This window comes from Pleurodeles waltl, chromosome 1_2 (genome assembly GCF_031143425.1).
Source record: "Pleurodeles waltl isolate 20211129_DDA chromosome 1_2, aPleWal1.hap1.20221129, whole genome shotgun sequence".
Classification (NCBI taxonomy): domain Eukaryota; kingdom Metazoa; phylum Chordata; class Amphibia; order Caudata; family Salamandridae; genus Pleurodeles; species Pleurodeles waltl.
Window position 1 is genome coordinate 1265720023 of NC_090437.1, and position 16095 is coordinate 1265736117.

The window sequence follows — 16095 nt, forward strand, 5'->3', positions numbered from 1 at the left end:
GTGGCGGTCACCACCAACAGACAGGCGGAAGGCAATGTACTGCCATTAGTATCACAATCCGCCACCTTTTCCGGGGCGGATTCACCGTGGATAAAAACACGGCGGAAACAGTACCAGCAATGGGAAAACGCTCACCTTAACACATCCCACGAGGAAGGAGGACAACATGGAGCCGGAATTACAAATCCTACCTGCCCTTCTATTCCTATTCATCTACGAAGACCAGCGCCGGCGAAGACAACGGTGAGTACTGCACCTACGACATAGGGGGGGGGGAGGCAAACGTTAGGGGGACACACACGAAACACCCCCACCCCCACCCTCGCATATTACAACACACACACCAATGCATTTACAAACATCACAGTAACAACCCACAACCCCCCCAGAAGAATGCAAAGACAAAACAAAATCAGTTCAAACATTGTAATGTATCAATATACATGTGTTAAATATATACAGATATATATAAACTCATACAAAGGTATGTACATTACGAGAAGCAGTGCAGATATGCACATCTCAATGTCCGTGCATTACAAGTCCAAAAATGCATGGGCGAGGCCCACACAAGATACCTGTCCACAAACGGAGAGAACACTGCCGGGGCATCAGAGAGAAAAACAACAGGCACCTCAGGGGGAAGCGAAGGGGGGGCACCTCAGCCGGATTACAGCACCACGCCACATCCACAACGGGGCTCCATGCCCATTGATGTATCCTGGGGAGTGCAAAGCCACAGTCTCACAAGTCTTTACAGTGGGTGGGTTGCCCACTGACCAATCCTGGGGAGTGCAAAGCCACAGTCTCACAAGTCTTTACAGTGGGTGGGTTGCCCACTGACCAATCCTGGGGAGTGCAAAGCCACAGTCTCACAAGTAGATAACAGCCTCCACTGGTACTGGAGGGGGACTGGTGCCCAGAGTGCTTCATCCTGTGAAGGACAGACGGAGTGGATGGATCTCTCCACTGGTTCTGGAGGGGGAATGGTGCCCAGACTGGATTAGTCTCCCCGTGACAGTTCCTGTCCCGTCACTGTCCCAGCTGCACATGGGATAACGATGCTTGATGTTGCGGTCTTTTCCTTCTTCAGCGGTGCTTGCCCTGTTCAGCGGTGCATGCCCTGTTCAGCGGTGCTTTGCCATGGCGGTTCCTGGAGTATTCAGCGGTGCTTTGCCACGGCGGTCTCTGGACTGTTCAGCGGTGCTTTGCCATGGCGGTATCTGGACTGTTCAGAGGTGCTTTGCCATGGTGGTTCCTGGACTGTTCAGCGGTGCTTTGCAATGGCGGTCTCTGGACTGTTCAGCGGTGCTTTGCCATGGCGGTCTCTGGACTGGGCATTGGTGTGTGGTATGACGGTCTCTGGACTGTTCAGCAGTGCGTTGCCATGGCGGTCTCTGGACTGTTCAGCGGTGCTTTGTCATGGCGGTCTCTGGACTGTTCAGCGGTGCTTTGCCATGGCGGATCCTGGACTGTTCAGCAGTGCTTTGCCATGGCGGTCTCTGGACTGGGCATTGGTTTGTGGCATGACGGTCACTCATTGCCCAGCGGGGCTGTGGCTGCCGGGGCCCTCCTGGCCAATGCCAATGGCGGTGGTCTCCTGACCAGTGACGATACTTGTGCCCTCCTGGGCAATGACTCTGGCGGTGGTCTCCTGACCAGTGACGATACTTGGGCCCTCCTGGGCAATGACTCCGGCGGTGGTCTCCTGACCAGTGACGATCCTTTGGCCCTCCTGGGCAATGCCAATGGCAGTGGTCTCCTGACCAGTGACGATACTTGGGCCCTCCTGGGCAATGACTCCGGCGGTGGTCTCCTGACCAGTGACGATACTTGGGCCCTCCTGGGCAATGCCAATGGCAGTGGTCTCCTGACCAGTGACGATACTTGGGCCCTCCTGGGCAATGACTCCGGCGGTGGTCTTCTGACCAGTGACAATACTTGTGCCCTCCTGGGCAATGACAATGGCGGTGGTCTCCTGACCAGTGACGACGGTGCTGGCGGTGGCGTCCCGGGAAGAACCATTAACACTCATCCAGAGTACCTTTCTGACTCCTGTTTGCTTCCCATTTTGATATTGAAGGCCTACATTTGCTTCTATGGACTTCAGGTCCCATAATGCACTGCCTAGTAGTCAGTAAGACCTGGAATCTGCTGTCCATTGTTTCCTATGGGAATAGTCCTGCTGTTCCTTTTACTGGATTCTCTCCTCCAGGACTTGTGAGAGATTGAAACTGACTGCACACACCTGTGACCACATTTGTGCAGCCAAGTCATGTGACTCCACCCTGGGCTTGCTGCTGCCTGCAACTGCTTATAAGCTGCCATTCCCTGAAGCCCCCACTCATGCATTGGAGTTTGTTTCCTTTGTGTACCAGACCTCTGGTTGGCTTGTTTTCCAGTCCTGTTCCTGCTTGCTTCAGAAAGAGCCTGCTCCCTGCTTCCCAGTCCTGATCCTGCTTGATTGAGCCTGAGCCTGTTCCCCTTTCTTCAGGCCTGTTCCTGCTTTGCTTCCTTGTTGTTCCTCCTGTTCCTGGTATTATTTTCCCTTTACGTACTCCTTTGCTTCTACCTTAGCTCATGTAACTTCTCTTCTGTGTCTGAGACTCGGCCCCTAGTTTCTGTTCTATTTCTCTGTGAATCCTGCAGTCTCTAGTTCTCTTGTACTTAGTCTCTTGCTTGTTACAGTTTCCTAAAATTCCTGTGTATATTTTGAGCTTCAATTCTTAGGCTCCTTTCTAGCACTTACTCTGTAATTTCCTCTTGGGTTATTGTGTCTGGTAAGTTTACTAATAGTCCTCACCTGTGTATAAGTGTTTTCCTTTGTACAGGGGCTGGGTCCTGTGTTCCAGGAGGCAATTACTGCCCCTTTCTTTGCCTGGTGTTGTATGTAATCTTAAGTGCCTAACTGTGACAGTGTGCCATTGCTGTTTTCCAGGAATTGCCCCTGTGTCTCCAGCTGGACCAACACGGGCATGTCTCATGTATGTAAGTACCATCTCTTTTTTGTGCCCTAATAGTCCAGGGACAGAATCACTTCTGCTGCCTCCTTTCTATCTGGGCTTGCAGGGTGACTACTTGTAAGAGTAATCTGCACAGAGGCATTGACGTTCCCTGTTGCTATAGGAAGTTCTGAACCTTACCAGTGTACAACCTTAGTGGTAACCCCAGTGTGGTTATCCATTACTGATCCATTCCCTGTTTGTTCACATTAAGGTTGCTCTGCCTTCATTATCCTGTTTCTGTGCTTTACTATAGCTGTTCATTCCTGGTGTATGCCTGTACCTGCTCCTCTGCTTCGGTACACTACATCCATAGGGAGATATGCCGTGACCCCAAGGGGTGCTCTGCCCAGAGTCCTGACAGAACACCCTGGAGCCATGACATTATATTTTACTCTGTTCATACTAAGGTATTGTGTTGCCATGAAATGAGTATGCCTCATATTTTTCCCACACTCAAATCTGTCTCTGCTTTACTCTGAGGCATCACTGTTAAATATTATTCAACTTCAATTGTGTTTGCCCAGGTTTCGAAATACAAGGAGTGGAATTTTTATATCCCACATGTCAATTATTCTTTCTCAAATACCAATATCATACTCTGGCTCTTCCTACATAAATACTTCCGAATTCCCCAATTTTGGAAGAACAGTCACTTTTCATAAATACACTCACCTATTGTATTTAAATTGGAGAGACACACTTTGACATTATTCATATCGGCGAAAGTAAATTCTTTCAACATTAGGGTAGTAAGCCTCAAAAATAAATGCTGAAAAGGGAGGAATGTAAAGCAAAAATAAGAACCGTCTTTCAAACAACATGATTGGTCACACCCTGCTATCATAAATGATAACATAGAAAAGCATTAAAAGCACTGACAAGACCAGTCGTTCTGCGGCCCAAATACTTCTTGATTAACTTTTGCATGCAAGGGTGCTTCAAGATGCATGTGACCAAGGCTGCCATTTTCTTTAAAGGCTTTTGCATTAAAGAAACCCCACTTCCAGAAGGCTGATGATGGTTATTGTGAGAAGTTGGGTTGTTGGCTGACTGCGATGTGACCGTGATGAAGCAGCAACCAAAATTCTTGTTAGGGTAAGGTCAAAAGTTCACATGACCGCAATGGAGTGTGGGCCAGCTACAGGGACCCAGTTAGGCCTGCTGAACAAACTGCCTTGATCCTGGTTGTGGAGGATTGTGTGGATCCGAGACAAAGATGCGTTGCACAGCCAATGCGATGCCTTAGTTCCAAGATGCGGTAAGGCTGCAGTGAGAGGTCCTGTTGCACCATCATCGAGGATCCCTTTGATGGGGCTAGCAATGCAAAGGCCGGTTTCAGGGATTCGTTGCACAGCCGAGGTGATGTGTCACTTCTGATGAGAGGTGAAACTCCTATGCAGAGCTTTGAAGTTGTCATCCAGGCAGCCGCTGATGAGGGATGTGACGACTTGCTTGAGGGAAGCATTGTGCACCAGTGGTTACAAGGGTGATGCGTCACACCCAAGATGCAGGATGCAGAGGCAATGCAAGTCTTCTGCGCTGAGTCCAATCCACGTAACAGCGGTGATGCATCAGTTTTACTTTTTGTTCCCCTGGTCAACCAAGTAGATGCATTTGCTCTGCTCTGGGATGCACCCATCAGCAGGGAGGATGCATCTTTTCCACTGGGGAGCAGTCCACTTCCAAGGGTCCATGACTGGGGTGGCACCACCTGGCAGGGTGGACTCTAAGATGCCAAAGTCCTGATGCAGAAGCATGGTGGTTGGAAGTCTTTTATGTCCCTGAGACTTCAGATCATTATACCAGCCAACTAGCCCTTGGAGTCACTCTGAGTTCTGGGCTGGAGAGCTGCAGGTCCAGTCCTTTTCACTCCCAGACAAGAGGGCAACAGGCAAAATGTCAGCACAGCGAAGCATGAGTCCAGCAGAGTGGCAATCCTCCTTCAGCAGCACAGCAGTCCTTCTTCCTGGCAGAGTATCTACAGGTCCAGAAGTGCACTGAAGTGGTGGTGTCTGACGTCCAGTTTTTATACCCAGTGGTGCTGTTGATGTGAGAGAGACTTCAAAGGCATGCGTTTGATGTGCACAAATGTCCCGCCCTCCATGCCCTGGCTCTGGACTCACTACCGGGGGTTTGAAGCACTTTGTATAGGAACAGGACACAGCCTATTCAGGTGTAACCAAGGCTGTGTCTAGCTCCTCCCTCCCATCCTGCCCTGGATGGCCCATCAAGGCACACCTAAGCTCCCATTGTATGTGGCTGTATAGGAAGAATACGCAAAGCCCAACTGCCAACTACACCCAGTCATGAGATCAGAGACAGGTTGTAGGCACCAACTGGCTTTGGAAAGAAAATACCAGCTTTCTAAAAGTCGTATTTTCAGAACTGCGATTTCAAATTCAACTTAACCCGAAGTTTGGATTTTAAATTGTAATTCCAGAGGCACCGAACCTGAAGGGGTTTTCTCTTCACATTTGGAAATGACTCTTATAAAGTGTAATATGGCAATTCCAAATATAACCTATGGGAGAGATTGGCCTTTCAGTGGTGATTAACAAATTAAGAGTTTTTCGCCACCAGTACATGTCCTACTGCTTAAATACATTGCACCCTGCCCTCAGAGGTGTCCAGGACCTACCCTAGGTGTCACCTATATGTGAAAAAAGGAAAGTCTGGGGGGCAGATGAGCCTACAACAAAAGGTCGATCTTCTTCTAAGGGGAGGGGGCAGAAATAGGCTAAAATAAATTTGCCCCCTTGGGAGCAACTCTTGTCTTAGGGGTCGCTCCCCTTGAGTGAAAGTGGCAGAAAAGAAAATCCCTGGTGTCTAGTGGTTTCTGCCCCTTTTCGGGGCAGATTGGCCTAAGAAAAATAGGCTGAGCTGCCCCCAAGGTGGGCAAAAATGGCCTAAAATAAAGTTGCCCGCCAGTGGAGCGAACCTTGCCTAAAGGGTCGCTACCCATCTGTAAAAAAACAAAAACAAATACATGGTGCCTAGTGGTCTCTGCCTCCTTGGGGGCACATCAGCCTAATTAAAGTAGGCCGATCTGCCACCAAGGGTGCAGAAATGGCCTTAAATAAATTTGCCCCCATGGGAACGACCCTTGCCTAAGGGGTCGCTCCCCTTATCAATGTAAAAAAAATCCTTGGTGTTTAGTGGCTTCTGCCCCTCCTGGGGATAAGATCGGCCTAATTAATATAGACTGATCTGCCCCCGGGGGGAAAGAAAGGCCTAATAAAATAATTGCCCCCAGAGAGCGACCCTTGCCTAAGAGGTCGCTCCCCTTATGTGTGTAAACAAAAAAAAATCCCTGGTGTCTAGAGGCTTCTGCCCCCTCCCCTCCCCGGGGGCAGATCCGCCTAATTAAAAAAAAAAACTTTCCTTCCCTTTTCATGCCTCTCTGACCTCCCCTGCCCCTGTACCAAGGAGAAAGAAATATTTTCTTCTCGGTCCAGCGTGATGGGATGCGACCTCTGATGAGGTCAGCGCGTGATTGGGAGCTGACGTCATCAGACGTCGCTGGGGGTCAGGAGGCTGGGGGGGGAGGGGAAGCGAATCCCCTTCCATCTATGCCCATGGGAGAGGGGTGCGCGGCCCTCGGGAGGAGCTCTAGTGCTTCATCCGGGGGCCATTGTTGGACAAGGTGGTTACATCCCTGGTGCCTGAGCGCCACCGCAGCAGATGTAACCACCTCGTCCACGTCACCGAGGGGTTAAATCTATTCCTGCAGAACTGTGCACATTTAAAAACTAAGCTTAATTTGAAGGATGCCAGGGTCACCGCCTTGGAGACTGAATTATACAGCTCCTCAGACTTGGCGCAGGCAATATGGACTCCTCGACAAAAGGTCACGGATTTTGTAGACCGCAGTAAGCATAATATATCCAGTTATGTGGTTTTCCAGAACATGAAGAAGGCAATGCTGTTCAGAGCTTTTCATTTGAGAGTATCTCATGCCTTATAAACGCAGAGTTTTGGGTACCTTTGGAAATTGAATGGGTACACAGAATGAAACAAGATCGAGCCACCCCCAGCTGATTGTAATGTGTTTTCTGAGCCATGTGCATGCTCAAGAGATCATAGAATTAGCACGGCAGCATCGCCTCTATACCTATAAGGGGAGTTCGTTGGCTTTCTCAGCTGAGTATTCCTATGATATACTCATGTTTTAGGTGAAAAGTTCCTTTCACTTCGTCCTATCCTGAATCAGTAGCGGATCCGTTATGGGTGTTTGGAACCAGCCATGATTACACCATTGACTGATCGACTCAAGAGTTTTTCAGATCCACACACCCTGGAGGACTTTCTGGATTTGCTTGACCACACTCTTGTGGAGACTGTGCTGCCTCCTTCTATAGACAACACAGACACATCCCCTCACACTCACGACCAGCCCCGTTGATATTGGGATAGTGTACACCAGGACTTACCTGGCTCCAGGCACCTACAGAAGCATTTGCTGCACCAGTCCAAAGACCACGCTATCATAGAGAGGAGCAGGTCAAGGAATCCTCTCAAGCACTAGGGGGGTCATTACAACCCTGGCGGACGGTGTTAAATGTGCGGTAATACGGCAAACAGGCCGGCGGACAAAAAAAAAAAAGGGAATCATGACCCTGGCAGAAACTGCCAACAATGACAGCCACTTTAACACTCCAACCGCCACGGCGGTACAGACAAGCAGCGTGGCGGTCACCACCAACAGACAGGCGGAAGGCAATGTACTGCCATTAGTATCACAATCCGCCACCTTTTCCGGGGCGGATTCACCGTGGATAAAAACACGGCGGAAACAGTACCAGCAATGGGAAAACGCTCACCTTAACACATCCCACGAGGAAGGAGGACAACATGGAGCCGGAATTACAAATCCTACCTGCCCTTCTATTCCTATTCATCTACGAAGACCAGCGCCGGCGAAGACAACGGTGAGTACTGCACCTACGACATAGGGGGGGGGGAGGCAAACGTTAGGGGGACACACACGAAACACCCCCACCCCCACCCTCGCATATTACAACACACACACCAATGCATTTACAAACATCACAGTAACAACCCACAACCCCCCCAGAAGAATGCAAAGACAAAACAAAATCAGTTCAAACATTGTAATGTATCAATATACATGTGTTAAATATATACAGATATATATAAACTCATACAAAGGTATGTACATTACGAGAAGCAGTGCAGATATGCACATCTCAATGTCCGTGCATTACAAGTCCAAAAATGCATGGGCGAGGCCCACACAAGATACCTGTCCACAAACGGAGAGAACACTGCCGGGGCATCAGAGAGAAAAACAACAGGCACCTCAGGGGGAAGCGAAGGGGGGGCACCTCAGCCGGATTACAGCACCACGCCACATCCACAACGGGGCTCCATGCCCATTGATGTATCCTGGGGAGTGCAAAGCCACAGTCTCACAAGTCTTTACAGTGGGTGGGTTGCCCACTGACCAATCCTGGGGAGTGCAAAGCCACAGTCTCACAAGTCTTTACAGTGGGTGGGTTGCCCACTGACCAATCCTGGGGAGTGCAAAGCCACAGTCTCACAAGTAGATAACAGCCTCCACTGGTACTGGAGGGGGACTGGTGCCCAGAGTGCTTCATCCTGTGAAGGACAGACGGAGTGGATGGATCTCTCCACTGGTTCTGGAGGGGGAATGGTGCCCAGACTGGATTAGTCTCCCCGTGACAGTTCCTGTCCCGTCACTGTCCCAGCTGCACATGGGATAACGATGCTTGATGTTGCGGTCTTTTCCTTCTTCAGCGGTGCTTGCCCTGTTCAGCGGTGCATGCCCTGTTCAGCGGTGCTTTGCCATGGCGGTTCCTGGAGTATTCAGCGGTGCTTTGCCACGGCGGTCTCTGGACTGTTCAGCGGTGCTTTGCCATGGCGGTATCTGGACTGTTCAGAGGTGCTTTGCCATGGTGGTTCCTGGACTGTTCAGCGGTGCTTTGCAATGGCGGTCTCTGGACTGTTCAGCGGTGCTTTGCCATGGCGGTCTCTGGACTGGGCATTGGTGTGTGGTATGACGGTCTCTGGACTGTTCAGCAGTGCGTTGCCATGGCGGTCTCTGGACTGTTCAGCGGTGCTTTGTCATGGCGGTCTCTGGACTGTTCAGCGGTGCTTTGCCATGGCGGATCCTGGACTGTTCAGCAGTGCTTTGCCATGGCGGTCTCTGGACTGGGCATTGGTTTGTGGCATGACGGTCACTCATTGCCCAGCGGGGCTGTGGCTGCCGGGGCCCTCCTGGCCAATGCCAATGGCGGTGGTCTCCTGACCAGTGACGATACTTGTGCCCTCCTGGGCAATGACTCTGGCGGTGGTCTCCTGACCAGTGACGATACTTGGGCCCTCCTGGGCAATGACTCCGGCGGTGGTCTCCTGACCAGTGACGATCCTTTGGCCCTCCTGGGCAATGCCAATGGCAGTGGTCTCCTGACCAGTGACGATACTTGGGCCCTCCTGGGCAATGACTCCGGCGGTGGTCTCCTGACCAGTGACGATACTTGGGCCCTCCTGGGCAATGCCAATGGCAGTGGTCTCCTGACCAGTGACGATACTTGGGCCCTCCTGGGCAATGACTCCGGCGGTGGTCTTCTGACCAGTGACAATACTTGTGCCCTCCTGGGCAATGACAATGGCGGTGGTCTCCTGACCAGTGACGACGGTGCTGGCGGTGGCGTCCCGGGAAGAACCATTAACACTCATCCAGAGTACCTTTCTGACTCCTGTTTGCTTCCCATTTTGATATTGAAGGCCTACATTTGCTTCTATGGACTTCAGGTCCCATAATGCACTGCCTAGTAGTCAGTAAGACCTGGAATCTGCTGTCCATTGTTTCCTATGGGAATAGTCCTGCTGTTCCTTTTACTGGATTCTCTCCTCCAGGACTTGTGAGAGATTGAAACTGACTGCACACACCTGTGACCACATTTGTGCAGCCAAGTCATGTGACTCCACCCTGGGCTTGCTGCTGCCTGCAACTGCTTATAAGCTGCCATTCCCTGAAGCCCCCACTCATGCATTGGAGTTTGTTTCCTTTGTGTACCAGACCTCTGGTTGGCTTGTTTTCCAGTCCTGTTCCTGCTTGCTTCAGAAAGATCCTGCTCCCTGCTTCCCAGTCCTGATCCTGCTTGATTGAGCCTGAGCCTGTTCCCCTTTCTTCAGGCCTGTTCCTGCTTTGCTTCCTTGTTGTTCCTCCTGTTCCTGGTATTATTTTCCCTTTACGTACTCCTTTGCTTCTACCTTAGCTCATGTAACTTCTCTTCTGTGTCTGAGACTCGGCCCCTAGTTTCTGTTCTATTTCTCTGTGAATCCTGCAGTCTCTAGTTCTCTTGTACTTAGTCTCTTGCTTGTTACAGTTTCCTAAAATTCCTGTGTATATTTTGAGCTTCAATTCTTAGGCTCCTTTCTAGCACTTACTCTGTAATTTCCTCTTGGGTTATTGTGTCTGGTAAGTTTACTAATAGTCCTCACCTGTGTATAAGTGTTTTCCTTTGTACAGGGGCTGGGTCCTGTGTTCCAGGAGGCAATTACTGCCCCTTTCTTTGCCTGGTGTTGTATGTAATCTTAAGTGCCTAACTGTGACAGTGTGCCATTGCTGTTTTCCAGGAATTGCCCCTGTGTCTCCAGCTGGACCAACACGGGCATGTCTCATGTATGTAAGTACCATCTCTTTTTTGTGCCCTAATAGTCCAGGGACAGAATCACTTCTGCTGCCTCCTTTCTATCTGGGCTTGCAGGGTGACTACTTGTAAGAGTAATCTGCACAGAGGCATTGACGTTCCCTGTTGCTATAGGAAGTTCTGAACCTTACCAGTGTACAACCTTAGTGGTAACCCCAGTGTGGTTATCCATTACTGATCCATTCCCTGTTTGTTCACATTAAGGTTGCTCTGCCTTCATTATCCTGTTTCTGTGCTTTACTATAGCTGTTCATTCCTGGTGTATGCCTGTACCTGCTCCTCTGCTTCGGTACACTACATCCATAGGGAGATATGCCGTGACCCCAAGGGGTGCTCTGCCCAGAGTCCTGACAGAACACCCTGGAGCCATGACATTATATTTTACTCTGTTCATACTAAGGTATTGTGTTGCCATGAAATGAGTATGCCTCATATTTTTCCCACACTCAAATCTGTCTCTGCTTTACTCTGAGGCATCACTGTTAAATATTATTCAACTTCAATTGTGTTTGCCCAGGTTTCGAAATACAAGGAGTGGAATTTTTATATCCCACATGTCAATTATTCTTTCTCAAATAGCAATATCATACTCTGGCTCTTCCTACATAAATACTTCCGAATTCCCCAATTTTGGAAGAACAGTCACTTTTCATAAATACACTCACCTATTGTATTTAAATTGGAGAGACACACTTTGACATTATTCATATCGGCGAAAGTAAATTCTTTCAACATTAGGGTAGTAAGCCTCAAAAATAAATGCTGAAAAGGGAGGAATGTAAAGCAAAAATAAGAACCGTCTTTCAAACAACATGATTGGTCACACCCTGCTATCATAAATGATAACATAGAAAAGCATTAAAAGCACTGACAAGACCAGTCGTTCTGCGGCCCAAATACTTCTTGATTAACTTTTGCATGCAAGGGTGCTTCAAGATGCATGTGACCAAGGCTGCCATTTTCTTTAAAGGCTTTTGCATTAAAGAAACCCCACTTCCAGAAGGCTGATGATGGTTATTGTGAGAAGTTGGGTTGTTGGCTGACTGCGATGTGACCGTGATGAAGCAGCAACCAAAATTCTTGTTAGGGTAAGGTCAAAAGTTCACATGACCGCAATGGAGTGTGGGCCAGCTACAGGGACCCAGTTAGGCCTGCTGAACAAACTGCCTTGATCCTGGTTGTGGAGGATTGTGTGGATCCGAGACAAAGATGCGTTGCACAGCCAATGCGATGCCTTAGTTCCAAGATGCGGTAAGGCTGCAGTGAGAGGTCCTGTTGCACCATCATCGAGGATCCCTTTGATGGGGCTAGCAATGCAAAGGCCGGTTTCAGGGATTCGTTGCACAGCCGAGGTGATGTGTCACTTCTGATGAGAGGTGAAACTCCTATGCAGAGCTTTGAAGTTGTCATCCAGGCAGCCGCTGATGAGGGATGTGACGACTTGCTTGAGGGAAGCATTGTGCACCAGTGGTTACAAGGGTGATGCGTCACACCCAAGATGCAGGATGCAGAGGCAATGCAAGTCTTCTGCGCTGAGTCCAATCCACGTAACAGCGGTGATGCATCAGTTTTACTTTTTGTTCCCCTGGTCAACCAAGTAGATGCATTTGCTCTGCTCTGGGATGCACCCATCAGCAGGGAGGATGCATCTTTTCCACTGGGGAGCAGTCCACTTCCAAGGGTCCATGACTGGGGTGGCACCACCTGGCAGGGTGGACTCTAAGATGCCAAAGTCCTGATGCAGAAGCATGGTGGTTGGAAGTCTTTTATGTCCCTGAGACTTCAGATCATTATACCAGCCAACTAGCCCTTGGAGTCACTCTGAGTTCTGGGCTGGAGAGCTGCAGGTCCAGTCCTTTTCACTCCCAGACAAGAGGGCAACAGGCAAAATGTCAGCACAGCGAAGCATGAGTCCAGCAGAGTGGCAATCCTCCTTCAGCAGCACAGCAGTCCTTCTTCCTGGCAGAGTATCTACAGGTCCAGAAGTGCACTGAAGTGGTGGTGTCTGACGTCCAGTTTTTATACCCAGTGGTGCTGTTGATGTGAGAGAGACTTCAAAGGCATGCGTTTGATGTGCACAAATGTCCCGCCCTCCATGCCCTGGCTCTGGACTCACTACCGGGGGTTTGAAGCACTTTGTATAGGAACAGGACACAGCCTATTCAGGTGTAACCAAGGCTGTGTCTAGCTCCTCCCTCCCATCCTGCCCTGGATGGCCCATCAAGGCACACCTAAGCTCCCATTGTATGTGGCTGTATAGGAAGAATACGCAAAGCCCAACTGCCAACTACACCCAGTCATGAGATCAGAGACAGGTTGTAGGCACCAACTGGCTTTGGAAAGAAAATACCAGCTTTCTAAAAGTCGTATTTTCAGAACTGCGATTTCAAATTCAACTTAACCCGAAGTTTGGATTTTAAATTGTAATTCCAGAGGCACCGAACCTGAAGGGGTTTTCTCTTCACATTTGGAAATGACTCTTATAAAGTGTAATATGGCAATTCCAAATATAACCTATGGGAGAGATTGGCCTTTCAGTGGTGATTAACAAATTAAGAGTTTTTCGCCACCAGTACATGTCCTACTGCTTAAATACATTGCACCCTGCCCTCAGAGGTGTCCAGGACCTACCCTAGGTGTCACCTATATGTGAAAAAAGGAAAGTCTGGGGGGCAGATGAGCCTACAACAAAAGGTCGATCTTCTTCTAAGGGGAGGGGGCAGAAATAGGCTAAAATAAATTTGCCCCCTTGGGAGCAACTCTTGTCTTAGGGGTCGCTCCCCTTGAGTGAAAGTGGCAGAAAAGAAAATCCCTGGTGTCTAGTGGTTTCTGCCCCTTTTCGGGGCAGATTGGCCTAAGAAAAATAGGCTGAGCTGCCCCCAAAGTGGGCAAAAATGGCCTAAAATAAAGTTGCCCGCCAGTGGAGCGAACCTTGCCTAAAGGGTCGCTACCCATCTGTAAAAAAACAAAAACAAATACATGGTGCCTAGTGGTCTCTGCCTCCTTGGGGGCACATCAGCCTAATTAAAGTAGGCCAATCTGCCACCAAGGGCGCAGAAATGGCCTTAAATAAATTTGCCCCCATGGGAACGACCCTTGCCTAAGGGGTCGCTCCCCTTATCAATGTAAAAAAAATCCTTGGTGTTTAGTGGCTTCTGCCCCTCCTGGGGATAAGATCGGCCTAATTAATATAGACTGATCTGCCCCCGGGGGGAAAGAAAGGCCTAATAAAATAATTGCCCCCAGAGAGCGACCCTTGCCTAAGAGGTCGCTCCCCTTATGTGTGTAAACAAAAAAAAATCCCTGGTGTCTAGAGGCTTCTGCCCCCTCCCCTCCCCGGGGGCAGATCCGCCTAATTAAAAAAAAAAACTTTCCTTCCCTTTTCATGCCTCTCTGACCTCCCCTGCCCCTGTACCAAGGAGAAAGAAATATTTTCTTCTCGGTCCAGCGTGATGGGATGCGACCTCTGATGAGGTCAGCGCGTGATTGGGAGCTGACGTCATCAGACGTCGCTGGGGGTCAGGAGGCTGGGGGGGGAGGGGAAGCGAATCCCCTTCCATCTATGCCCATGGGAGAGGGGTGCGCGGCCCTCGGGAGGAGCTCTAGTGCTTCATCCGGGGGCCATTGTTGGACAAGGTGGTTACATCCCTGGTGCCTGAGCGCCACCGCAGCAGATGTAACCACCTCGTCCACGTCACCGAGGGGTTAAATCTATTCCTGCAGAACTGTGCACATTTAAAAACTAAGCTTAATTTGAAGGATGCCAGGGTCACCGCCTTGGAGACTGAATTATACAGCTCCTCAGACTTGGCGCAGGCAATATGGACTCCTCGACAAAAGGTCACGGATTTTGTAGACCGCAGTAAGCATAATATATCCAGTTATGTGGTTTTCCAGAACATGAAGAAGGCAATGCTGTTCAGAGCTTTTCATTTGAGAGTATCTCATGCCTTATAAACGCAGAGTTTTGGGTACCTTTGGAAATTGAATGGGTACACAGAATGAAACAAGATCGAGCCACCCCCAGCTGATTGTAATGTGTTTTCTGAGCCATGTGCATGCTCAAGAGATCATAGAATTAGCACGGCAGCATCGCCTCTATACCTATAAGGGGAGTTCGTTGGCTTTCTCAGCTGAGTATTCCTATGATATACTCATGTTTTAGGTGAAAAGTTCCTTTCACTTCGTCCTATCCTGAATCAGTAGCGGATCCGTTATGGGTGTTTGGAACCAGCCATGATTACACCATTGACTGATCGACTCAAGAGTTTTTCAGATCCACACACCCTGGAGGACTTTCTGGATTTGCTTGACCACACTCTTGTGGAGACTGTGCTGCCTCCTTCTATAGACAACACAGACACATCCCCTCACACTCAGGACCAGCCCCGTTGATATTGGGATAGTGTACACCAGGACTTACCTGGCTCCAGGCACCTACAGAAGCATTTGCTGCACCAGTCCAAAGACCACGCTATCATAGAGAGGAGCAGGTCAAGGAATCCTCTCAAGCACTAGGGGGGTCATTACAACCCTGGCGGACGGTGTTAAATGTGCGGTAATACGGCAAACAGGCCGGCGGACAAAAAAAAAAAAGGGAATCATGACCCTGGCAGAAACTGCCAACAATGACAGCCACTTTAACACTCCAACCGCCACGGCGGTACAGACAAGCAGCGTGGCGGTCACCACCAACAGACAGGCGGAAGGCAATGTACTGCCATTAGTATCACAACCCGCCAATCCGCCACCTTTTCCGGGGCGGATTCACCGTGGATAAAAACACAGCGGAAACAGTACCAGCAATGGGAAAACGCTCACCTTAACACATCCCACGAGGAAGGAGGACAACATGGAGCCGGAATTACAAATCCTACCTGCCCTTCTATTCCTACTCATCTACGAAGACCAGCGCCTGCGAAGACAACGGTGAGTACTGCACCTACGACATAGGGGGGGGGGAGGCAAACGTTAGGGGGACACACACGAAACACCCCCACCCCCACCCTCGCATATTACAACACACACACCAATGCATTTACAAACATCACAGTAACAACCCACAACCCCCCCAGAAGAATGCAAAGACAAAACAAAATCAGTTCAAACATTGTAATGTATCAATATACATGTGTTAAATATATACAGATATATATAAACTCATACAAAGGTATGTACATTACGAGAAGCAGTGCAGATATGCACATCTCAATGTCCGTGCATTACAAGTCCAAAAATGCATGGGCGAGGCCCACACAAGATACCTGTCCACAAACGGAGAGAACACTGCCGGGGCATCAGAGAGAAAAACAACAGGCACCTCAGGGGGAAGCGAAGGGGGGGCACCTCAGCCGGATTACAGCACCACGCCACATCCACAACGGGGCTCCATG